Source organism: Otolemur garnettii, unplaced genomic scaffold (assembly GCF_000181295.1).
Source record: "Otolemur garnettii isolate 467f Iridium unplaced genomic scaffold, OtoGar3 scaffold00002, whole genome shotgun sequence".
In the NCBI taxonomy this organism is placed as follows: domain Eukaryota; kingdom Metazoa; phylum Chordata; class Mammalia; order Primates; family Galagidae; genus Otolemur; species Otolemur garnettii.
Window position 1 is genome coordinate 27372886 of NW_003852397.1, and position 25267 is coordinate 27398152.

General features: G+C 42.4%; 1 protein-coding gene and 1 non-coding gene across 2 annotated transcripts in view; both read left to right on the top strand.

The window, feature by feature from the left end:
• The window catches only part of ARHGEF3 (Rho guanine nucleotide exchange factor 3), a 321547-nt gene that overhangs the window by 121367 nt on the left and 174913 nt on the right, over positions 1-25267 (top strand). The window lies entirely within an intron of this gene.
• LOC111725894 lies at positions 7728-7834 on the top strand. Its single transcript, XR_002773841.1, has one exon. It is a non-coding gene; the product is annotated as a U6 spliceosomal RNA (small nuclear RNA).

Consider the following 25267-nt stretch of genomic DNA (forward strand, 5'->3'; position numbering starts at 1 on the left):
TCTCTGCCAAGTGCAGTAAAGAAAAGCATAGTAAAAGAGGTGTGCCTGTAACAAAAATAATAGCAATGATAATGTACTTCATTTATGTAGCCCTTAGAATATGCCACTTGTTATTCCTGATCCTCTGTAAGTCATCACAGCCCCCAACATCCCTAGTTAGCAGGATTATCCCCAGTTTTCAGATGGGAAAACAGAGACCAGAATTATCCTAAAGGACCCACAGCAATTATGTAGTGGATCCAACTTTCAAACCCAGGCTGTCTGGCTTACAGCCTGTGCTCTTAACAATGTGATTGTTGTAAAAAGTGCAAATGATGGGAAAGCATATAATATGAAATATATAGTCCCAGCTTTAACCCAATAACTAGAGAAAAGCAAACTAAAATCATACAAACTAAAATGACCCCTTTTCATAGGGAGATATTAATATATACATGGAAAAAAGTCTCGGGGGATATCACTGCTGACTGATACTCTAGGGTATCGGAAGTCCCAGGGAACTGTTGTTGTGTTAGTTATGTATTTTTTGTGATATCTGCATATTTTTAAAAAGAGAGTGTGTATTGCCTTTATAATCAACAAAAACAATAAACTTAGATGTTGAAAAAAGAGCTCCTTTTATAATCAAAATCTTCCACAAGCAAGAGGAGGCTTGTTTTAAAAGTTTCAGGGCCTTAGATCACATTAGCGTTTAACACTGAACACGTGCTGTGTGCAAAGCATCTGGGGACTGATGAAATCTGGGTGCGCAGATGGGGCTGGCACATAGCATGCTGTGCTTTAAGACGCCTGCCCCCATCCCCTCACTGTCCTCCCCACACTCCTTGTTAGTCAGTCTAGAGGCTGCTTGCCTGCACTCTCAGAGTTGGGAGTTTTACTGGCCACCGCTCCTGGACACTTCCAAGGGTGTTTTATGGACAGTCCTTGGCAGTTATAACAAAAGCTTAAGTGGTGAAAAGGCATGTACTTTGGGATCAGAATCCCAGATGAGGGACTTCAGATCAGGTACATGTCAGAGCATCAGGTTCCTTATCTGCAAGATGGGTATGGACAATCATGCCATCTTGTCAAAACTTAGTAATGATGAGATTTACTAATGATGCATATGCAGGCACCTGAGTCATGCTTGTTATGAAGTTAAGTGTGCAGAAAATACCTTCTTATAACTAGAGTTCCTTTGTTCCTGTGACGACTGCTTTCTAAAGCTATGTATCTAATAGATGCCTTTTTGATATGAAGTGCCCCTCACGAAGGAAGACCCGGATGTGGCTGGGCTGGCTTGTCTCATTTTCCTGCAGGTGGTAGAGAAGCCTGCCTGTGTGTAGATGTGGCCACCTGTGAGGAAAAACTCCTGTCATCTTTAGCCTGCTGACACTGAAGATATGCCGGGCACATTGAAGCTCATTTTTAGAGTCAGAGCAATCTCTTTTTCCGGCCATATGCACGGCCTGTGGGGATGACAGTGGCTTATGTGCCTGTTGTGCAGATGTACTTGTGAGACAGAATTGATGAATGCCTTTGTTTATTTTATGTAATAATTACTTCGATTAGTTCCTTTTTAGTTCCAGAGTTACACAAGGTAAAAGATGTTTTTACTTTGGCCTTCTGAGTTAATTAGGAAATCTTAGTTGCAAGTAATAGGAAATCAAATTAGTTAAAACAAGGAGAGTTTTTTAAAGCTACAGAGGTATGGGAAGTATTTTGTGGAATGCAGTGGAGTTGTAGAAGCACCAGAAACTGGGCATCAGAAGCTTATGAGGATTCCTGACTCCTCTCTGCTCTGGTCACATTTGCTGTGCAGACAGACTCTGATTCTCTACGCAGGGGAAACGCAGCTATCTTCAGAGACAGCCTTCCCTCTCTCAGAGCCAAAATTACTCCGGAGAGATTCTGATTGGTCCAATTTGGGTCAGGTGGACACTCTTAGACCAATCAGCACTATCCAGGGAGTGGGGTCCTGCTGTACCACCATGGTAGCTCCAATAGTAACCATAGTAACATGGGAGAGATGGGACAGTTTCCAGAAGGGGCTGGGGGTAGGGGTGGCACTGGGCAGATACAAACAATTCTCATGTACCAAAGTCTTCCCCATCTCTCTTCCCATAATAGAAGATATCATCCTGATTTCCAGGGTCTGACTTCTTGTGGACAGAATATCTAACTCTTCGTCCTTCGTCTCTGGTTGGAAGCAATCCATTTAGTTATCGATTTTTTCTTTCCCCAACTGTAACAGTGTGATCTGGGAGCAAGAATAGACATAAAACTTAATAGTCCTCTGACTGAATCAAAATAATAGCAGGTCCTGGAAAATTGTGTTCTGAAGTGGATTAAGGCCATTTTGAGACTATTGGGAAGTATTAGAGTTTTGTCAGGGGTTTTAAATAGAAGGAGGCCCCAAAATCAGTCTTAGTCACAGTTATAACTTTCCACAGAATATTTTATGTTTAATTTTAATCAAATGTAGCCTTATTACACAAACAATCTCATGACAGTGACCATGCTACCACCAAAAGACTCTCCTGTGTTTGAAGACAGGGTGGTGATGTTGAGCACTAGGAGGATACACCCATTTAGAAAACCCCTTTTCTGGAGCTGAAAGTCCCCTCTCAATTTTCCTTCCTTCCTCCAGGTTAAGTTTATTTTCTTTGTTTTCTGTCTGTGTTAGAAGCTGGGAACTGATGCCTTTTGCATGGGGTTGGTAAAGGTCCTGCCAGTGACTTTTCTTTTCTCTCATCAGCTTGTTCCCCTCCACTGCCAGTGTGAGTCATTTAATGTATGGGACTGCATTTACCTCATTCTAACTCTTAATACTCACATCCCTTTTTAATTTCCAAATCACACTGTCCATTAAATCATAGGGAGACAAGATGGGATAAGTTAACACAGTTCACAGAGGATGACGGCAGAATGGAGGGACCTCGGCACCTGAATCCAGAGTTTTACAATGTCTGTGTGTTCTGTCTCTCTCCGCCATGTCAGCCTTCCCCACTGGTGATGTGGTCCCCAGGATCAGAGTTGAAGTTTGAGCAAGAGACTCACAGAAGGAAGCTCATGGGTCAATGACACAGACTAGCTTTATCAATGGGACTGAGGGGCAAGTATGCCTAGGTCAGTGGCTGCAGTTTGCCAATGAGCTGGATGAACTGCTGGTTAATTTCCATTTTATTTGTTTTGTGGAGTTTTTGTTTGTTTGCTTTTTGTTTTTTGGCTAATTTCTGTTTTATTCCTTGTGTAGAAGACACCTGAAGCCAGAATGGGTGTGTCCAAATGGGTAGCCTAAGGCCTCATGTATATTAAGTGCTGACATGTATTTAGTGCAGTAATTTCAACCTTTTTTATTTCATGGCACACTTGAACCTATAGCTAAATTAACTGCAGCACATTTAAATTTTGTTGATCGAAAAAGAATACACTTACTGTGCTTTGAACTTCTTTTGAAATAATTTACTTAATCTGTAAAAATTTTTGTGGCACACCAGTTGAAAATCACTGGTTTAGTACCTCGTAAGTCTTGTGCACGTTTAGTGTATAGCACTTAGGAAGCAGGTACCTCACGGACATCGGGTATCTTTGCTCCTGCCGTCCCTTCCTAGCTATGTTAGGGCATGCAAGTTGACTTACTAACCACTTATTTATAATTAATATAACTTGAAACATTTTCTATTATTAAAGATGAGTAGGTCTTATAAACATTCTTCTTCAGTAATTGATTATTCTCTAAAAGCAAATGCTTGTTAATCTTGATTGCATAGAGTCCATATTTAAGCCGGAAGCCCTACATAAGGGTGATAATGAAGACGCTTCTCTTTACTGATTTTTGGGCCTTCCATACTGGTCATCCTCACCTAGGCCCTCTTCTTCTGCCATCCAAACCTGGAAATTTCAATGAATACAACTCTTGGACCAGCCTTTGCGCGTGTGACTATTTCTGCTGACTTCCACATGGTGCTGTTAATAAAACCTGCTGGATCTGATGTTGCAGCAGCAACATGGACCACCAGTGCCTGGCCTCTTGGTTAACATGCATTTGGAGAGGAGGAAACATTCTGTACAGCACATAGAATAATGCCCAATGTGTTTTTGTATCTTCAGGACTGATTTGACCTAATAGCCTATTTAGACAAGACAAGGAATGGGGCTGATTAGTTTTCTATGGACAGATGAAAATTTCTTTAAAGGCATAGCTCTGATTTGAGGGAAGTACATTTAATTTATGCAGGTTCAACTCAACCAGCTCATTAAAAAGAGGATGTGGATAAAACGTATGACTGAGCACAAGTTAAATGGGATGGGTAAATCTGTTGTTTCCTCTGTTGGTTTTATTAGACTGACGGTGATTCTAAACCTTAACATGGGCTTTTTGTATAGTCTGTTCCCTGAAAACAAGCAACAGCTTTATCTGAGGGTTACCTGAAATATATATATATACAATATTTGTCTCAGCAGTAGAGGAGGAATTGTTGAGTGTGGTTTATTGGAAAAACAGATTTCAGCTTTTTATTATAAAGAATTTCAAATATACAGAAAAGTTAAAAGATAAGTGCAACATACTTCCACCATCTAGAATCAACAATTGCTAATATTTACAAATTTATTTGTCTTTAGCTGTTTATACAGTTTGGCTTTATTTTACTAAACCATTTCAAAGTAACACAATTGCAAGTATCATGACTCTTCACTTCTAAACACTTCAGTATGTATCTGTATGTCTTCGTAAGAAGGCTGTTTTTCTATATTGCATATTCTGTAAAATCATTACCAAGCCTAAGAAAGTTCCCAATTATTCTTCATTTCCTAAAGTCCATATTTTTATTTCTCTAATTGTCTTTTATAATTGTTTTTCCTCCAAAACGTTCAAGGAATAGTTTGAATGACAGAAATAGTCATGCACACAAAGGCTGATCCAAGAGTTGTGTTCACTGAAATTTCCAGGGTTGGATGGCAGGATTTTTGTTTTTTTTTTGAGACAGGGTCTTGCTCTGCCATCTGGGCTAAAGTACAGCGGCCTCATCATATCTCTCTACAACCTCAAACTCTTCAGCTCAAGCAATCCTCCTCACTCAGCCTCCCAAGTAGCTGAGATTACAGATGCCTGCCACAACACCCGGCTAATTTTTCTATTTTTGGAAAAGACGGGGTCTTGCTCTTGCTCATGTTGGTCTTGAACTACTGACTTCAAGTAATCCCTTCTCCTTGGCCTCCCAAAATGCTAGCATTATAGGTGTGAGCCACTGTGCCCAGACTCATTTTTTAGTTTCTTAATTTTTTTTATTCTTGAATATCCCCCTCAGTTCTCTCTTCTTTGAAAAGACCAAATTGTCTTTTGAAACTTTTTGGAAAGACCAGACCTGTTGCTTGTGGAACATGTCTCATATTTGGGCTTATCTGACTGTTTTCCTATGTTGTTGTTTAATTTGTTTCTCTGTCCTTTGTATTTATTGCAGATTGGTAATTTAGGTCTGAAGACTTTCTTTGTTTCAGGTTAAACACTTTTGGACAGGAAAACATCCTACAAGATGCCAGCTATTTGCATTCCGTTGAGAGGCACACAGGGCTGGGTTGTTATTAAGGATGCTAACTTCCTATGGAGGGTAGATGCTGATTGGAGCCTGGTCACTGAGTGGGGAGCGACTACACCATAGAGTCTTGGTGGATATTTTAGGTAAAATTCTTGGCAAAGAATAGGTATTTGCTCCATTACCTCAAGAAAATGACTGGTTAATAAGAGAATATACAGTTGCAGGAATTTAGGACTTCTCTCTGTGGTCGGTTTCATTCCCTTTCTCTCTCTGACTTCACTTTCTCAGTAGAAAGTGTAGGTTCTGCTCCCTGTGTTATTATGTGAGCATTGTTGGACTTGCCGTGATGCCAGCTCTGAATCGACTTGGCATGATCTTTCAGCAGCTTCCTCTCCTGCAGCTCACAGATCATCTGAGTTGCCTCATCTCCAACCCCCTAGGAAAACTCTGATTGCATCAGCTTGTTTTTCTTGCACTGGGCTTCATAAGTGGTGGGCAGATATTGACCAACTCTTAGAAGGGCTTCCTTATCCCTCGGTTCAGTCATCTCTAGCTAGAGAGTCAATGGAACTGACATTCACCAGCCTGAGCAAATAATTCCTCGCTGAGATTCAGATTCCTTATTGAAAATTTATCTAGCTCATATGGTTCTTATGAAGATTCACGTAAATAATTCATATCAAGTATTTAGCACCAAGTCTGTGAGATAGTAAGTGCTCAATAAATGCCTCCCCCCACTAGTAAGGCTGTTATCTCATACCCACTTAGCAGGTGCTGTGAGCAACACTGGGAAGTGAGGCGAATTTCCAGGGAAGGGAATGTTGGGAAGCTATCCCCAAACATTTCTAGTATACTAGAAAAACTTTCCCCTTTCCTGATGATTTTCCATTTTCTAGATTGATCAGTTCAGATCCTGGGTTATAGGAGATTTTATAGACCATTCACTCTTTGCATATATGTGCCCTAAAATAAAAAAGACATCTGCAGCATAGGGGAGGAGGTAACAATTTAGAGGGAGGAAAGAAAATTGGTTGTGTAAAAAGCTATTGAATGAATTTTTAAATGTACTTTGGATGTATTCTCAAGCATTCTATGTATTCCTTTTGATAGATGCTGACTGGTGAAAATTCAAACCTCGTGTCTCATGATATTTGGAAGCGGAATTCAGTTCTGATTTTATTTTCTCTCGTCTCTCTGTACTGTCACAGACTGGTACCAAACTCACAGTTCTTGGCTTCTTAATCACAGCACCTTAGTTCCCCAATAAAAGCATCCAATACATGCCTACATTATTCTCATGTCTGCAGTTTTGATGTGGGCAAAATGAACATTTGGTTTTGGAGACTAAAAGGAGATTATTTTGACATTGAAGTAACACTTGAAATCATTGACCTCAGCAGGACAGTCTAAAGATTGGAAATCTTTTTGAGTGTCATCTTTCATTTACAGAATTAATCAGCATTTTAAAAAGTGATAATTCCAAATGCTGGTGAGATAGTGCAGGATGAGTCTCTCACAGGCGTTCGGGGGTAGTGTTACTTGGGAATCTTTCTGGAAAACAGTTTAGCCATTTGTGTCGAGAACCATAAACACATTTATGGCTATTGACCCAATAATTCCATTTCTAGGAATTTATCCTATGGAATTCACTAGAGATGTGGATTAAGATTTATGCAAAAAATGTTTAGCACTGCAGCAATTATAATGAGAGGAAAAAAAATGGGAAAAGTCTAAACATCCAGTCATGTGAGACAGTTGGTATAAACCATGGTTTGTCCGCTTGGGTGACTATTATGAGACATAGGGACAGTTGAAGGAGAGTTTAATTCGAGGGATATGTTTCTTGTGTTTCATAATCAAAAGCAAGAAACAGACCAGGTACCTATAATCCCAGTACCTCACACCTATAATCCCAGTGCTTTGAGAGGCTGGGCTTTGAGGCCACGAGTTTAAGACCAGCTTGGGCAACATAGAGAGACCCTCCTCATCTCTACAAAACAAAACAAAACAACAACGACAACAACAAAAAACACCTAAAAATTAGCCCACTGTGGTGGCACAAGCCTATAGTCCCAGCTACTTAGGAAGTTAAGGCAGAAGAATCATTTAAGTCTGGGAGTTTGGGGCTGTGATGAGCTATGATCATGCAACTGCATTCCAGCCTGGGCAACTGAGCAAGACCATGTTTCTTAAAAAAAGAAAAAAACAATACTCGCTTCGGCAGCACATATACTAAATTTGGAATGATACAGAGAAGATTAGCATGGCCCCTGTGCAAGGATGACATGCAAATTCGTGAAGTGTTCCATATTTTTGGAAAAAAAAATAAAAAATAGGACGCAAATTTTTATATACAATAATAATCCTGGCTATGAAAAATGTACTTGAAAGGACTAATATAAAATACGCTGAAATATTAATAATAAAGATTTCCTCTCAGTGACATTATAAATGACATTTTTTGTTTTGTTTTGACTTTCCTAAGTGTCTACAGAGGCACATACATTGATTTTTACATATTTTAGAGGAAGAAAAACTAAGGTAAGAAAATAAATATTTGAATGTCAATTTTGAAGTGGCATCTTAGGTTTTAAATCATCTTTGAGAGGCACTAAGAATGAATCTAAGTCAGAAATGAAATGAATTGGCCTAAATCGCATGGTTAAGATGGAATTTTAAAGGATGGCATCTGTTTGTGGAGGAGTTTCAACAGTGCAAACTTGGTAAAGGTGAACTTGGAGGAATTTTGTCATCCTTTTGGAACAATAACAACAAAAATCCCATAAATCTTACTTGGATATTTGGGAGGGGAGGAAAGTACCTTGATAAGAATGGATACTGTGTACTCAGACAAGGGAAAAATGATGGCTCTAAAACTATCATCCTGGGCTACAATATTAATATTCCAAAGAATTAATAGGCAATTCAATTGTGTTTCACTGTGTCGGGCACATTATTTTTATGGGTTCTGGGTGATCACTTGGGATGATACTTTGGAATATATCAGAATATATTAAGGATAAACCCCAATATGGCAGCCTTTGTGTTACTCCTCGTGGGTTTAATTTATTAGGAAAGTCAGAGGACTGATTACTGATTACAAATTTATTTTAGGAATTTGGGTGTCACAAAAAGTATTGGGTTTTAAAAAATACCTTCTGCCTCACAGTATGTTTCCCATCATGGGACTTGTGTAATTAAAAGATAACATGGGGATTTTGTTTTAGAAGAATCTTTGCAAAAAAGTTATTGCGTCACTAAGTTCATTAGCAATTTCTAGAAAAGGCTTGAGGTCTAGCCTGGAATAGTCTTTTCAAGTCTCCAGAATTGGTACAAATGGATTGGATTTGCTGTTCTTGAAACATAATAAAGCTGCCTGCTGCCTATTCTTCCAGGCTGGATGTCGTGTCTTTTTTTTTTTTTCTTTTTAAAATATACTCATCTCATTATCCAGAGTGACTAAGAGACCCAGCATATGTGCCACTAAAATACTTGTCCTCGATTCCCTCTTTCTATTCTCCCAACACCTGTCGCTCAGGAAGTGACTTCTCAACTTCTCTTTTCATTAGTCATTCTGACGTGGTTCATCAAATTCCCTCCATTGAGCATGGTACTTGAACCTCATCTCTCTGCTTCACTAAATGCCCATTTCCCTTCACTTATTCACTTGCATTAAAAAAAAATACTTTAGGGCTTTGGTTTAAAGAGTAAAGCTATTATAGCTCTCATGTGTAATTTTACGTTATTCAGCAGCACCAACTTCTTTATGTTAAGAACTAGTCCTGCTACCAAATTCAAAGGACAAATCTCAAAAAAGTACAGTAGATGAGAGCTAGAAGGAAAATCCTTACTTTGAGGCAAAGGTGATACATATATCTCAATTAATTTGGCTTTAGTAGTTTTAGTCAAAAACCTATTCAAAAATCTATGCCTACATGCAAGTCACCAGAAGAAACACAAGTTAACTTTCCCTTCAATCATCTGTTCCTTAGGCTTGATGCTGGTCTTATTTCTAGAAGAACCCAATCTCAAAAGTCTCTCGTTTAGCAATAGGAGGTTTAAAACATTTTCGTCTGTTGTTAGCTGTGTTTATTTAAACAAACTCATGCAACTATTGTTGCTTGCAGTTACTGGGTTGTTTCTGCTGGCCGGGCAGGGTATGTGTTGGCAGTGGTGAAGGGATGCTATCAGCAATTCATCAGGTACTGTTTGCATAACAGGACAAGACAGCCAACTCCAGCCTTTAAAAAGATGCTTTGGTTTAGTTGCATGCTTCTATTAAGGTGCCTGTCAGGTTGGGAAGGTGCAACCTCTAATTAATGAGGCAGTGCTCACATCCTGAAGAGTCCCAGCCCCAGCTAGTGGATGCATGAGCAGTTGACTCAGCCTCTAGAATAAGGCTGCCCCTGTAGTGGGCTGGCCACCTGAGACAGACAGGGGAGCATCTGTGAGCGAGAGCAGCGCCAGCATTGCTGAGAGAGGCACTGCTCAGTTATGTTGTCCTCTGAGGACAGAAGAGAATCCAGGGCTATTCCAGAAACTTCCACCAAGGGGAGATCTGCTGAGTTTTCCTCAGTTAAGAGCATCTAAACAAGGTTTTCCTTCAAGAACAGTCGTCCTGTTAACTACTAATTAGACAACTTGGAATTGCCGAGGTTTTTATGAGAGCCTGTAAACAAAACTTTTAAGATACATAGTGCTCGAGGTTAGAATGAAGTCACCGCTTGTCACCGTGACTATAGGAATGTGGAAATACAATTTGGGGGAGCGTCTGCTTAAGTCACTGTATGTCTCTCAGTAAGGTTCTCAAAGTGTCCGTGGGGCATTAGCTGCAACAGCACTTAGGAGCTTGTTAGAAACACAGAATGGAGAGATTTTACCGAACAAACACAATCAGTGTAACCTAATTCTTTGTACCCTCAATGAATCCCAAGCAATAAAAAAAAGAAAGAAAAGAAAAGAGAAAAGAAATGCAGAATCTCAGGCCTTTCCCCAGACCTGCATCACTATCTGCATTTGGTCAAGATCCCCCAGTGATTTATGGGTACATTAACTTTGAGAAACATTCAGATTTGGGGGGCAGTCTTGATTCAGCTTGCAGGAACCATCAACTTGGGAGAAGTTTCATGTGAAGCTCCTCAGTCAGGATTTGGGGCGATGGAAATCGAAATGTGGTTTGTTCTTATTCTCTAGTGAAAGAAAGTAGAGCTGTGATGAATTTCAGTTAACTAGTACCTAGGACATGGGGCCAAAATTATTGGTAGGAATCCCTCTGTGATTCAGAGGGAATGAAAGAGGCCACAGGCAGGGTTAAAAATTCTGAATCTCTGACTCCCACTCCCCTCCCTGTCCCACTTTCTCCAGTCCACAGCTCCCTGGTCACAGCATTCTTGGCCCATGGACAGGTCTTCCTGGAACTCTTTCTCTGATGCAGAGGATGCCCCTTTTCCCACATTGTGCACATAGTAGGCCTTTTCCTGACCTTGTGGATGCCCTGTTTTGTCGTGGTCAACAAGGTCACCACGCCCTGACATGACTGTAGGCAAGACAGCAAGTTCTGGTAAAGGAGGGGAAGGTACAGGTTCCCCTCCCTGAGGCCCTTGTGTTGTGAGACGGGTTTCCTGCCTTTGCCTGTTTACCCAGTGGCCCTGCCTGCCTGCTGTCCTGGAAGCTCTTTGTTCTGTTACAGAGGAATTCCACCTCTCTAGGGTTTAAATCCCACTCAACCTGGCCATTTCTTGGCATGGGTTTTCCTTAGGTGGCAGTTCACTGGGGGCAGAGACACATTTTCCAACCCCCACTATGTTTCAGTTCATTCACTGTGTCTTCATTTCAAGAGAGATTTAGACAGAGGCTAATCTGATTACAGGTCTCAAGGGGAGCCTTGAGCACATTTCAAATCTGGAATGCAAATTGTTGTCTGCAGTAATTATAGTTTGCACTGGGGCCCTGCTCCGCCCCCATGGTCATTTTCCTGAACAGAATAAGCAGCTTTGTGCTTTCAAAGTGGGAGGTAATGAGAGGGAGAAAGGTGCTTGAGGGACATTAAGGGGTGTTTTCAGAGCCTGTCTCCAAGCCTGAGTGGGAATAGAACCCAGACATCTGACCAGATAAGGCCAGAGGCCAGAAGTGGCCTTCTAGGTCCTTAAATGAAGCCTTTTGACTGGATCCAAATTTTACAGAACAAATCTTTTTATTAAAAGGGGTGCAGCAGAGAAAGATGAAGCTTTCCTTGCCTCCTTTGGTGCTTAAGAAAGAGCAATCTTGAAATCAGAATGCTGTAGGCTCCCCACTCTGTATGCTGCCCCTGAAAAGCTCTGTGACTGTGAGCCAGGATCTCAACCTCTCTGAGCCTTAGTGCCTTCCTGACCTTACTTCAGAGGGTTGCTGTGGTGATGAGATGGCTATGAAGTGGTAGGATACTCACTGGTGTATGGTTGGCGCTCAACAAGGGCGAGTTTCCTTCGCTGCCTGTAGGTGCCTAAGCATCTGCGTCTGCTGTGGGGAAACAGGTGGTCTTCTTAAAGGGTGATTCGTGCACACATGTTGTTAACTCTCTGCAGAGGTGCTTTGCTGTGTCCTTCTCACACTGCCTGTGTCTGCAGAATTGAAGGCTGTCTTAGGGTGCTGGCTCAGGGTCCGATTTCCTGGATGTCAACCTAGCTGTATGCCCTTTGCCAATCACCTAACATCTCCAAGCCTCAGGTTTTCTCATTTGTAAAGCGGTCCTCATAACTGTAAATGATTCACAAGGTGGCTGGGGAAGATTTATGTAAAAATGTGTGTAAAATTGAACACTAGTACTTAGCATAAACTATGAAGGTATCATTATTATCTCCATTGTAGAAACGAGGAAACCAAGGTTTTATGGGTTGAGCGACTTTTTCAAGTCTGCAGCTCATATATGATAGAGCCTGGACCGTGGTCCAGCAAACTGGCTCCAGGTTCCATTTTAGGGAACCCACTTGTACCTGCAGATGGACAGAAATACCACACCAGCACTCTTCAGGTGCCTGCTCTTGGGACTCCCCACCAGACACCTCATTTCTGGTGACAAATTCTTTCTTAAATTGAGTTAAAGCCAATCATAGTAATATCACTTACTATATTATATGATGTTACATATATTATATTTAAGGGCAGCGCCTGTGGCTCAAAAGAGTAGGGCACCAGCCCCATATGCCAGAGGTGGCAGGTTCAAACCCAGCCCTGGCCAAAAACTGCAAAAAAAAAAAAAATTATATTTAAAATATAAATTTATGTTATACATTATGTATACATTACATATAATACCATCAGCAACAGCTATTTGCACAGATTTGCATTCCTGTTGGAAATACCCTAGCTATCATCAACACTTAAAACTGCTTTTTGTTGTGCCACATGGGAACTTATTACCTATGATATTCCTTCAAAATTAATTGTTTATCTTACACAGTCTCTAGGAAGCTGCTTTTGTTTCTTATTACGAGGATGTACCAGGCCCTGTCCTTACTACTAGGACGTGCCACCCACTGTTGTCAGTTTGTGGGGGGTGCTCTTGTTATGCTCATTTGAAAGATAAGGAAACAGAGTCACAAAGAAGTTTAGGATTTGAACCCCTGGTTTCTGGCTCAGAGTCCCTATCCCTAACCTCTGCACTAAACTGCCTTTATTACTTCTAGTCATGTTCTAGATGTGACGCCCTTACCTTGGCTACCCTCCCAGTTCCCAGACCTCCGCGGCTACATTCTTACCACATTTCCTAAAGCCTGGTTACTATGGGTGAGTCTCACTTAGCCTCAGAGGGTTATTCTGGGGACTCCTCCCACTGCCCCCAGGTGCTCATTCAACCCAGGAGGCCCTATGTGCGTCATCCACATACATTCTTTTAAAAAATGAAAATCACCCTTTCATTTTAACGATGACACAACCCAGAGGTGAGTTCCTTGTTATCACACTGGAGGAATCTGTGTAGAAGTGATTGGAGTTGTAAAGTCAAGTAGCCTGGGAATTCCTTTTTTCTCCGTAAATCATCCATTTGAGAGCTCTGTGCAGTTTCTTACTACAGGAGAGAGTGGCTGTGCTTAATTCCTTCTCTTGGAAGGGCAGACATCTCACTTCTTACTCAGAAGGAGAAGGCATAGAGATGGAATTTTGTTGTTGTTGTTATTACAATTCCTGGCTTTTAGCTGATATACTTATGGTTGTGTACTTTATTTATTTATTTACACAGCATCTCACTCCATTGCCCTGGGTAGAGTGCTGTGGCGTCATAGCTCACAGCAACCTCAAGCTCTTGGGCTTAAGAGATCCTCTTGCCTTAGCTTCCCAAGTAGCTAGGACTATAGATGCCCGCCACCATGGCTGGGTAATTTTTCTATTTTTAGTAGAGATGGGGTCTCACTCAGGCTGGTCTCAAACTCCTGAGCTCAGGCAATTCACCCACCTCAGCCTCCCAGAGTGCTAGGATTATAGGTATGAGCCACTGTGCCTGCCTATATGTGTGTGTACTCTAAAATATGTAGGACATAAACTACCCAAACATCTCACCAGTACTGTATTATATAACTGTGGCCACGGTTCTTGATGAAAAGCATTTACATCTGGTCATGCAGCTGTCCTGGCTGAAAAACTCGTTCTAGTTTCTCACTTCCTACAGGCTGGAGATGGAATCCTACCTTGGCTCCAACTGCCTCATTTCCTGGCCTTCCTCCCTGGTCCCTTCCACAGGTCTTTGATGCCCCTCCTGGTTTGTCCCTACTCTTTTTTACTCTTCTTGCCCTTCTCCCCTGGGGCTGGCAGTTCCTACACATCCCTAACAAGCTGCTGGAATGGCATGTTTGCCGAGGACACCCTGAGAGTTGTGTCCCAGTACTCCAAGGCCGTGGGACTCAGCAGGGTGAGCAGTGAGTATTGTGTACAGGTCTCCATCCTCTCTGACCTGTGGCTCCTCTGAGATATTTTTGCATGCCTGACACTTTGAGCCCAGGGCTGGGTACAGGTCTGTTGAATGAAGGAAGCCAACTTCATCTTTTCATCTGCCAGGCTGCATTTCTTCTCCAAAGGAGGTCCATGGTGGTAGAGGGGATACTAGCTGGGAGATCTAGAACACCAGGCTATCGGCCTGTCCCATGGCCCAGAGCCTGCCTCATGGTCAGTGTTTATTCAGTCATTGCCTGAGTGAGCACCATGGTAAAGGTATGGGCTTCAGGCCGAGGTTCAAACCCCTGTTCCCTTACTGCCAGACTTGGCTCACTGGACAACTTCCTTATTCCTTATTATTCCTTAATCCTTCTGAGCCTTTTTCTCCATCTATAAACTAGGGGTAATAAAAGTACCTATCTCATAGGTGGTCAGAGAATTTAAATCAGCTTAGCTTAGCATCTGATACATAGCAAGCTCCTGATCAATGGTGGTTGCCATTGTTATTGATAATGAAATAAGTTAATCATAGGATGTGTTAAGTGCTAGGCAGAAAATCAGTGGGATGTTGTGATGGAGACTAAGATGGTGGAGGTGGGGGGAATGGACCTTTACACAGCCTGGTGGGGGAAGGCTGAGCTTAAGGACTGAGAAGGATGCTGCTGCTATGTGAAGTGTTGGAGGAAAACATTTTCTGGAGGAGGGAACAGTAAGTGCAAAGGGCCTGAGGCAGGAAAGAGCCTGGTTGAAGAATACAGAGTATGATGACAGCTTGGGAGAGAGCAGAGTAGAATGAGATAAGGTCCAAGAAGAAATGGGGCCAAATGATGCTGGGTCTTAGGCCTAGGGACAGTGTTGGGCTTGAATTCCAAGTGTCAGAAGTCATTCAGTCCTTATGCTCAAAATCATTCTGTGCCCTTGGTTTCTGGACTACTTCAGCTTTAGCCCATCCTGTCTTCTGTGTGTACATGAACTAATGCCTAGTAATAAAACCCAGTTCTGGCTGAGTTAAGCAGAAAATGAATTTATTGAGAATCTAGGGTAGCTCAGAGAATTTTGGAAGGATCAGGGAACCGGGAACAACCCCAAATGACACGACCAAACAGTTCTTACAAGGTCACCATTTCTGCCATTGCTAGGTGGTGTAGATGTCATGGCTTCCTCTGACAACCCTGGTTAGAGAACAGGGCTGGCAACCCGTACTTTCACTCTGTGTCTGCAAGGTGCCACCACCTTCACAGAACGGAGTCCACAGTGTCCCTGCTGCTTTGTTTGCATCCCTGCTCCTGGTGCTGTCTGAGGTGTGGGGAATCTAATCAGCAGCTCTTGCTACAAGGAGGCCGGAAAGCAAGTGGTGGCACTCTCATCTCCTTTGGCAGAATGTGGCTCCCGTTCCCAAGTTGGGGAGTGCTCTTTCCCAAAGCTAGGAAGAGAGTTCAGCTGCAAGGGATTCAAAGGGTGACCATCACAGAGACACATGGAGTGAGTGACACATGGACCTCAGCAGCGTTCATCTAATTAATAGGCGGTGAGGCTTTAAGAAATGCCACTGCTTTCCTTTTAGACAATGATTTAAAAGCAGTGCTGAATTTGGAAGCAACTATTTCTCAATATGATGAGAGGTTAGGAACTATTACTTAAAAAATCAGTTTAGTTGTGCAGGTGTGTGGGGTAGCATGCTTCTCCCGTGTTTATCACAGATTTGCATTCCTGTTGGAAATGCTCAGAGCCATTGTCAGCCCTTATAATTGCTTCTTATTACAGCCACGTGGGGCTTATTGTCCCTGATTTTGCTGCAAAGTTTATTGTTTATCTTATACGGTTTCCAGGAAGCTGCATGCGGAAATCTCTCAGCCTTACCAGGAAGTCTGATTTAAAGGGACAGCCTGGGACAAGCCCTAACTGGGAGGAGGCTCTGAGCTCCCAACCAGAATCAGTTCCTTTGGGTGGGAGTTGGAAGCTTGTTCCCACTATCCTTGGTCTGGTTTGCTGTTTCCTCATGTTTTGGTGATTCCTTTCTGATTCTGAATAAGGAGGGAAAAAAAAATGAGAATATTTATTCTTTAAGTTCACATGAACACACACAAGAAAACAGAAAACCACTTTCACTGTTACATAGGCGAGAGAAATGTTCTGAGTCATGGGCACACATGCTCACTTTTAAATCTCTTGGTGTCTTCTTGGGGTTATTTTCATAGAAGTCTTGAACTTTGTTAGATGGACACAGTGATATCAAGGAAGTCTTTTTTTCCTCCCTATTGCAAGGAAGAGGGGAAATGGAAAATTGCAAATTTCCATTGCCTTTTTAAAAATGAGATGCCCAGTTGCTAGTCAAATCAGAGTAAAAATCAAGTATTGATTTCAGATTTGGTACCAGGTTTTCAATTTGCTAGGAGTAAAATTTGAATCACTACTTACAATTACACCTAAAACATTTCCTCTCCTGTTTGAAAAAAATAAAGAAAGAAACTATTACTGTGCTTTGGTCTTTTTTTTTTCTTTAATATTTTATTATGGAAAAATTTAAACCTGCACAGAAATGGAAAAAATGCTGTGATGACCCTTCACATCTCCATCATCTTTTGCTCTGCTCCTAAATATGTATGTCAGTTAGTAGCCTAGAGTCCTGTGAGGGATAAAGGAAGCATTTCTGTTTTACAGATGAGGAAACTAAAGGTCAAGGAAGTTAAGACGTGACTCACTAGGTCATTCAATGGGTATGTGGCAGAGCCACAAATCACACAGCTCAATTACTCACTCACTCTGCATTCTTCCAGCCCACAGTTGTTTCCAGAAATTATCCCTAAACAGATATCTGGAATCAAAATAATAGAAACTATTTAACAAAAATGGTTTTTGCTTTTGTTTTATATATTTTCAACTCAGAAATCATATGTCAAGTTGTTGTTTGATATAGGCAAATAACTTTGTAACATCCTCCCAAGTATGTTCCTTTGTGTGTCAGAAATACCACCCCTGCCCCACATTCAGATTTTTCATGTCTAACCAGTTTTGACTGTCTAAGGCCAAGCAATAAGTCTCATTTTCAAGTAAGGAAGCTCTTTGACTGATAGATATCAGCTAATCAGTTTTTAAACCATTTTTCTTCTTAAGAATTGGGCAGGAGTCAACAATCTACATAAGTTTCGCTTTTAGCTGATAGCACAAGGAAGGAGACTTGGCAGTCTCTTGAAAAAGTGCTACCTGGGGTGTTCAAGTTTCTAAGAAATAAATTAAATGGGCTTATTTGCAAACAGCCCCTCTCTGCTCCTTGCTGAAATTCTTCAGGCTGCCCTGGATTGTGTTAGTGAAGAGGTGGAACTCCACAGACTGGGCCAGTGGCCACTTCACTACGCACATCACCGGACGGCTTTCCTTTTTTGTGGTCACTTTTAAAAATAGCTGTCTATGTATCTGTTGCCAAAATAATGTGAGGAATTTGGTTATAAAAGTTCAGATTTGTTTAGAGGGGAAAAAATACAGAGCTCAAGCAATTGCTTGTAACAAAACCAGCAAGATAAGCACTCAAGATTAGCCATGATTAGCAATCTGTTGAGACTTCCATGTTTGAGCATCATTTATTTTTAGTTCTTGTGTTGAAACCATAGATGAAGACTTTTCTATTTATTCATTCTTGACCTTGGGCAGCCAGGTCTGCTCCCACATTCTTCTCATCATTTTGTAATCTCGTTGAGCTGGGATATTAAACAGGGCTCCATGAGAGTGTCAACATTTTCAAATGGTCGGAGTCTCTTGAGTTAAACCACCTTGCATCTACCCAACCTGGGCTGGGGTGGTATCTGGACACCTCCCTACCTCCCATTTGTCCACAGTTTATGGTGAGGGGGGTAGAGTAGTTGTTTAAATTTTGCTTGGATTAACTACACTTCCAGCGCTGAGGAGCAGATACAAAGACATTCAATAAAGCATATGACCGCAAGTAAACTCTCACGCTCTAAACACTATGGTGTTATTTTTATTTTTGCCTGCATTATGCCTCTCCACCAATCTAGTACCACCAAAAAATATTGCCATGCTTCCCTTCTGAATGCCAGCATGAATTTTTGTATTTTCTTAGTCTTACTTGAATTTGACAACAGTCTAAAAACCTAAGAGCAATGAAATAATACTTTTCTGATGTTGGGACCTTAGTCCCAATATGCCATATGCTATTTTAATTTGGTCACTGCTACCATCCCATTTCTTTTTCTTTTTTTGGAGACAGAGCCTCAAGCTGTTGCCCTGGTTAGAGTGCTGTGGGATCACAGCTCACAGCAACCTCTAACTCCTGGGCTAAAGTGATTCTCCTGCCTCCGCCTCCCAAGTAGCTGGGACTACAGGTGCTTGCCACAATGCCCGGCTATTCTTTGGTTGCAGCCGTCATTGTTTGGCAAGCCCAGGCTGGATTCAAACCTGCTAGCTCAGGTGTATGTGGCTGGTGCCTTAGCCGCTATAGCCACAGGTGCCAAGCCCTACCATCCCATTTCTAATGAGATTGTTGTACTACCTATTATTCAATTCAGTTGGTGGAATTATTTAAAAATTTAAGGTATCAAATGGGTTATGGTTAAAGACCTTGAAGCTCCTTTCCAACTCTCAGATTTGTGAAATCTATGGCCTCTTAGGTAGGAATAGGATGGAAATTAAGGAACCAAAACAAAATTCAAATGAAAAGAATCATCATCACTTGCCAATTTTGTTTATTTATTTTATTATTATTATTATTATTTTTTGAGACAGTCTTACTATGTCACCCTCAGCAGAGTGCCATGGTGTCACAGCTCACAGCATCCTCCAACTCTTGGGCTTAAGGGATTCTCTTGCCTTATCCTCCCAAGTAGGTGGACTACAGGCACCTACCACAATGCTCAGCTATTTTTAGAGATGGGGTTTTACTCTTGCTCAGGCTGATCTTGAACCTATGACCTCAAGCAGTCCACCTGCCTTGGCCTCCCAGAGTGCTAGGGTTATAGGTATGAGCCACTGTGCCCAGCCTTGCCAACTTTTAATGAATAAATAATTCTACCAAAATCCAACCATTTTGTTTTCTGTAAATGAAGTTCTCAAAATCCTGATCTGTGTGTTACTGATAATATCTTAGGTGAGAAAATTGCTTGGACCTTCTCAACAGAAACTGCCCTCAGCTATATAGAATAACAACACAGGAAATAACGGTTCTAGTTCCAGAGGTGCCATGAAGCACCTGGTGGATTCTTTCCCAGGTCTCCATTTTGGTGTTAGTCTCTTTAGAGCCCTCTAAGAGGTTGTCACCAGTTTGGTTATTTAACCATGTGTGGGAAAACAGGGGCAGTGTTCGCATGGTCGGTGCCCTGAAGCACCTGGTGGATTCTTTCCCAGGTCTCCATTTTGGTGTTAGTCTCTTTAGAGCCCTGTAAGAGGTTGTCACCAGTTTGGTTATTTAACCATGTGTGGGAAAACAGGGGCAGTGTTCGCATGGTCGGTGCCCTGAAGGTAGTTTCCCATGTATAAATGTATGATTCAGCTCCGTATACTGAAAGAAAATATTGTACCCTGAGAACCTACGCCCCCAGGATTTTGTAGATTTGTTTTTCTTTTTAACATTTCTCTCTAATCTATGTAGACTTTACATTGAAGGCTTGGCAACACAGCACAGTGATTACAGCATCAGCCACATACACCGAGGCTGTTGGGTTCTAATCCGGCTGGGGCCAAACTACAACAAAAAAATAGCTGGGCATTGTGGCGGGCACCTGTAGTCCCAGGTACTGGGAGGCTGAGGCAAGAGAATCGCTTAAGCCCACGAGTTTGAGGTTGCTGTGAGCTGTGTAATACCATGACACTCTATGGAGTGCAACATGGTGAGACTCTGTCTCAAAAAAACCCAGAATTTACGTTGGATGAGTATAAAGCAGGGCTTTAAAATGAGGATTTTCCTTTTAAGAGGCAAGTGAATTGTCCCATTTTTAGCGATCTTTCCCTTCTCCAGGAGTTTGTGTTCCAATAAGTCAGATTCTCGAATAACCTGGAGCAGGTGTCTGGGCGTCTATTCTCTGTGTGTGGCGGGGGCCTGAAGTCAGCTCACCTGCGCTCCACCCACCCACCTGCACTCCACTCCTCACCATCCTCGCCACCTCTAGGCTTTGCAGTGTGAGTAGGCTCACACCATTTTTTTGAATCTCTTATTGTTTTAAATTTGCAAACTAGAGATAATCATAACGTCAACTATGGGACAGTTGTGAAGATCAAATATGAAGATCAAATATGAAAATACATGGCAAGCACTCATGTTAAAACATAAAAAATCTATAGTCCTGTGGTTTCAACAGTTGTGGCTTTATGATGTTTTAATGTCTGTACACTGGTGCATTTCATCATGAGTTAAGTTCTCAGCCTCGGCAGAGGTAAGAGGAATGTACAACTGAGAAACGACAGCTCGAGAACATCTTTCGTGTTTGCTGAATGACCACAGGGCAGGTGGCTAAATGAGGTAGGGTCCTTCAGTACCGTGGAATGCTGTGCTGTGAGAGGTCAAAAATGTGTGTGACAAGGAAAGATGCCCTGGGCATCAAGCAAAAAGAGCAAGTGGTGAGACAATGCTATTCCATTTTTGAAAAAAAAAAAATAAGGTGTTACACCCGGCAATTCCTCTGTGTTTAGACAGAAGGTGATATCCAGAAGGATCACCACCTGAGATCACCTGCAAACTGGTGGTCTTCAGGTCAGATCTAGCCAGCAACCATGTTGTGTGGTCTGTACTGTATTTTGTATAGTGATGAATAATTGCCAGCATTTAAAATTTGGGACTGTTTACATACAACCCAGAATTTCAGGCTTCTCTTAAAAAAAACTGGAATGCCTGATCACTCTGGGCCAGCAGTTCCTTAGGACCCCAAAGAACTGGAACTGAACTAAGGCAAACACACTGAGTGGTACTTCAGTGCCAACCTTACTGTTCTTTTAGGTACCTAACTGCCTGGTCCTGGGCATTTGAGTTTATGACTCCCACCTACACCTTGATTTAACACCACTACCTCTGGCAAATAGGACTGGGCTAGAGAAAGAAACCAGGGCCTTTGCAAAGACTCACTTTTTAGTTTATGTACTTCTGTGTGGTTTGAATGTATGAATATGACACTAAATTACTTATAAAATTTAAAAATCGGGCTGGGCACCCGTAGCGTAGTAGTTAGGGCGCTGGCCACATGCTCCAGAACTGGTGAGTTTGAACCTCGCCTGGCCTGCTAAAGAAAACAAAACATAAACGAAAATTTAAAAATTAATGGGAAAACATCTTTGAATATGTGGTAGCTTCACAGATGCCACACAGAGAAAAACGCCTATGCAGGTTATGATCTCGCATTATAATGCTTAAAATGCACTTGAACCTTACAGGTCAAGAGCCTCTTATTAAAATTCTGCTCTTGAGATTGTCATGGACCAATTTCATTACTGAAGATCTTGCTTCTGGTCAGGTCAAGGGCACAAGAGGAAATGGCAGTGCCCTGTTCTTTCCTTCCTTTTTGCAGGCTATGCCCTCCCCTTCCAGGGCCTCGGCTGGCTCTTCTTCCTGCCCCCTTCCCTCCTCCACTGCTACCCACCCTGGGGCCCACTCAAGTTTCACCTCTTCCACCAAGCGCTGCAGCCCACAGGTTTCAGTTCTTTTTTCCCATTCACAGTCAACAGCTGAAATTAGGTTGAATCATTCTAGGATTTTGCTGCTCACTGGGGTGAGGCTGGCCTTGGGTACTGATGCTGAGAGAAGAAGCTTGTTTGCAGCTCCTCCAGGAGAGGAGTGTTTGGGCTCGTGGAGTCTTCCTTAGTCCCCATGGGATTGGCATTCTTCATTAACTGACTTGCCCCCTAAGCTCGCTAACCTCAGGACCTTTCCTTTGCAGGAGGCTGGAGCAGGAAGCCCTCTTAGGAACGCCTGCCAACCTCCCACTGCCACCAGCAGCCACCACTTACTTGCTTGCTTTGTGGGGAGTCGGCCTTTGGGAAACAGAGAGTCTGAGGGATAATCTGAAACCCACCTCTAGGCGGACACTGCTGTTTGTTTTGACACACATTACCGACCACTTCCTGGGTGCCAGCCCCAATGTGACCCAGATGCTTGCCTAAAAGGCCTGAGCCTTTTAAGCAGCGATTTCACTTCCTTCTTTCTCCAACAGGTGTGACTCCCTTACACTCCTGGAAGCAAGACGCAAGCCTGTCAGAGCAACCTCATTACCTATCAAAAAGTATTTGCATCTCTTCAAAAGACCTGGTGGTTGGGTGCCTCCCTGCTGTCGTGCTTGCCAGTTCTGCCTAGAGCACCCGTCAGAACACTGCCCATGTGTCTCTTGCTCTGAGAAGACTTCTCAGACTTTGTCCCCATGAAAAATGCATTTGCCAAGCTCAGTTATTTCCTGGCCCCTTCAGCACTTTTTGCAAATTTCTGGCAGCATGAGTGGAGAGAGCCTGCTTTCTCCTAAGCTCTTAAAGTCAAGTTTTGGATTTAATCTTCTTCTGCTAGACCAGAAGCTTATTGTTCAAATGAACCTGTTCTCTTTGCTGGGTCCCCTGACTTTACTCAGGCCTGAAAGAAACGGAGGCTTTTAAAAATCTGTGCATTTGTAAGAAAGGCCTTGGGAAACATTGCGGTTAGGAAGATTTTTGCAAATCAAATACCGACTTACTAGAGAGCTAAAAAACAAAAACAAATAATTGTAAACTACACTGGAGTTATGCTTCCTTGGGTTTCAGACTCTGCCACTCCGCAAGGAGGATGAGGGTGTGGGTTTGTCTGTGGGGGGTTTGAACTGGGCACAGTTTTCCCCTAAAACTAGTACGTAGTGGTTTCCTGTGAGATAGCCTACCTCTTCCAAGAGGTTTGGGTTTTGTAAAAGGCAGGGGACTAGAACAAGGCGTCCATTCTGGTGACATTTCCATTTCACAGAACAAAAAGTGTCAACTAGGAGTTATTTCCAGAATAGCTGTGAGAAGAGCAGGAAGGCCTCTTGTTATCCACATCAGAAGCTGAAAGAGAGGTTTCCAGAAGCAGCTATTATGAAAGGAGTCTGAAGGAAAGATGCCAGGTTTGCCTAAGAAAAAAAAAAAAAAAAAGAAAGAAAGGAACGGATGGGTGTAGTTGCTTTTAAACTGGGACTCAGTGTGGACTCTGTATCCCAGGCAGGGCTACTGATTCTTGGGTGAAGTTCAAGCAGACCAATAATTCCTCTTTGAATGCCCAGAGCTCCCCTCCCACTGTCCCTTCTAGTGATTTTTTTTTTTTTCCTGTCCATTTCACCCCACATTTGGCTCTGCAAAGCTCTAGGCAGCAAACTCATGAGAGCCGCCAGGGTGCCCAGCAAAGCTTTAGGTGTGGACCCAGTGAGCATTGTTCATTTCCTACAAGCTAGGGACTGTCAACCAGAAACTGAATTTCTGGTGTGCCTTTGAATGCCAAAAGGCAAAGAGTGTTCTGAAAAAGCTGCAGCAGCGGGCGAGGAAACTGTTAGAGGTGGGGAGCTCTCTGCGCTCAGCTTCTGACACTTGTAACTGATGGCCCCTGTCACTTCCTGTCATGCAGCCCAAGTGGCGGGGAGGAGTTCCTTCAGGGAAACCTTGCTCAGCTCCACTCAGAGAATCCTGTCTGCCGGGCTCCACCGTGGCTAGGGGCCGGGGAGTCCGAGTGGATGAGGTCGGAGCGCCCCATGGTGTGGTGTTGCCTCTTTATCCGGGCCGAGGTAAGCTCCCCACATCAGGGAGGAGAGCATGCTGCTGCTGAGCCTGAGGTGGTAGGCTAGCTCATAGTTCTCACCCAACCCTTCCAGGCAGAGTCGGGAGCTGCGCTGTGGGAGGGCACAGTGGGCTTTTCACCTCTGAAGATACTGAGCAGAGAGCTGCCATTAAAAACACCCAGAGTGATAGAGTAGATGCCTGTCTCACTTTAGTATGAACCAGAAGAGAGCAGGGCAGGGCGACTGTGCCCAAGACCACAGGTGGTCATACTCTGTTGCCAGGGTGAGCTGAGTGGCTTGCACAGCTGTCACTGCCTCTTTTGCATCTGTGATTGGAGGGGAGCAAGGGAAGTGGGCCTTTCACTCTTTGCTGTGTGATGCTACTGTTTTAATTTTTACAAGAAGCCTATTTCAATTAATAAGAAGGACAAGAGAGAAAAGAAGGCTGCATTCGCCTTCTGCTTTGCTGTTGGTTTTTAATCACAACATGGATTTCCAAAATCCATCTCTTCTTTGAATGCTGGAATTACAGGTGTGAGCCACTGTGCCTGGCTCTGTTCTGTTCTTTGGATTGGAAGATGGTTGATTTTAGTTTTGGAAGAAACTTTTTTGGAGGTTCTGCTGAAGTTATCCTAGTCTTCTGATTGTGTTCATTGTTGGGAGGATGAAGTCAGATAATTTCAGTGGAGACTCAGACTTGATGGAGTTCTCATTAAGAGCGTATGTCTGGTTTGGGTTTGGGTAATTTTGGGAGGAGTGACAGGAAATATGTTTCAATGGGTTGAAGAATGGTTAAGACCCCTGAAGCTTATTCTCCTGTCCCTTTTTAAAAAATTTTTTCTTGGGGAGATAGGTGTTAAAGTTTCAGATAAGCTGAAACTATTTTTTCAAGGAAATGCCCATTGCTTTTTTTTCTATTCTCATCAGAATTATGTTTCTGGAACTGATTTTTGTAATCCCAATTCTAATTTTTGTACATAACCATTATAGATGTACTTTTTGTCAATAGTTTTATTGCAGTAAAATACACATAACATAAAATTTACCATTTAGATTATTTTCAGTATATAGTTCAGAGATATTCAATAAACTCATAATGTCGTGCAACCATCTTGACCATTCATCTTCACTTCATTCTTTTTC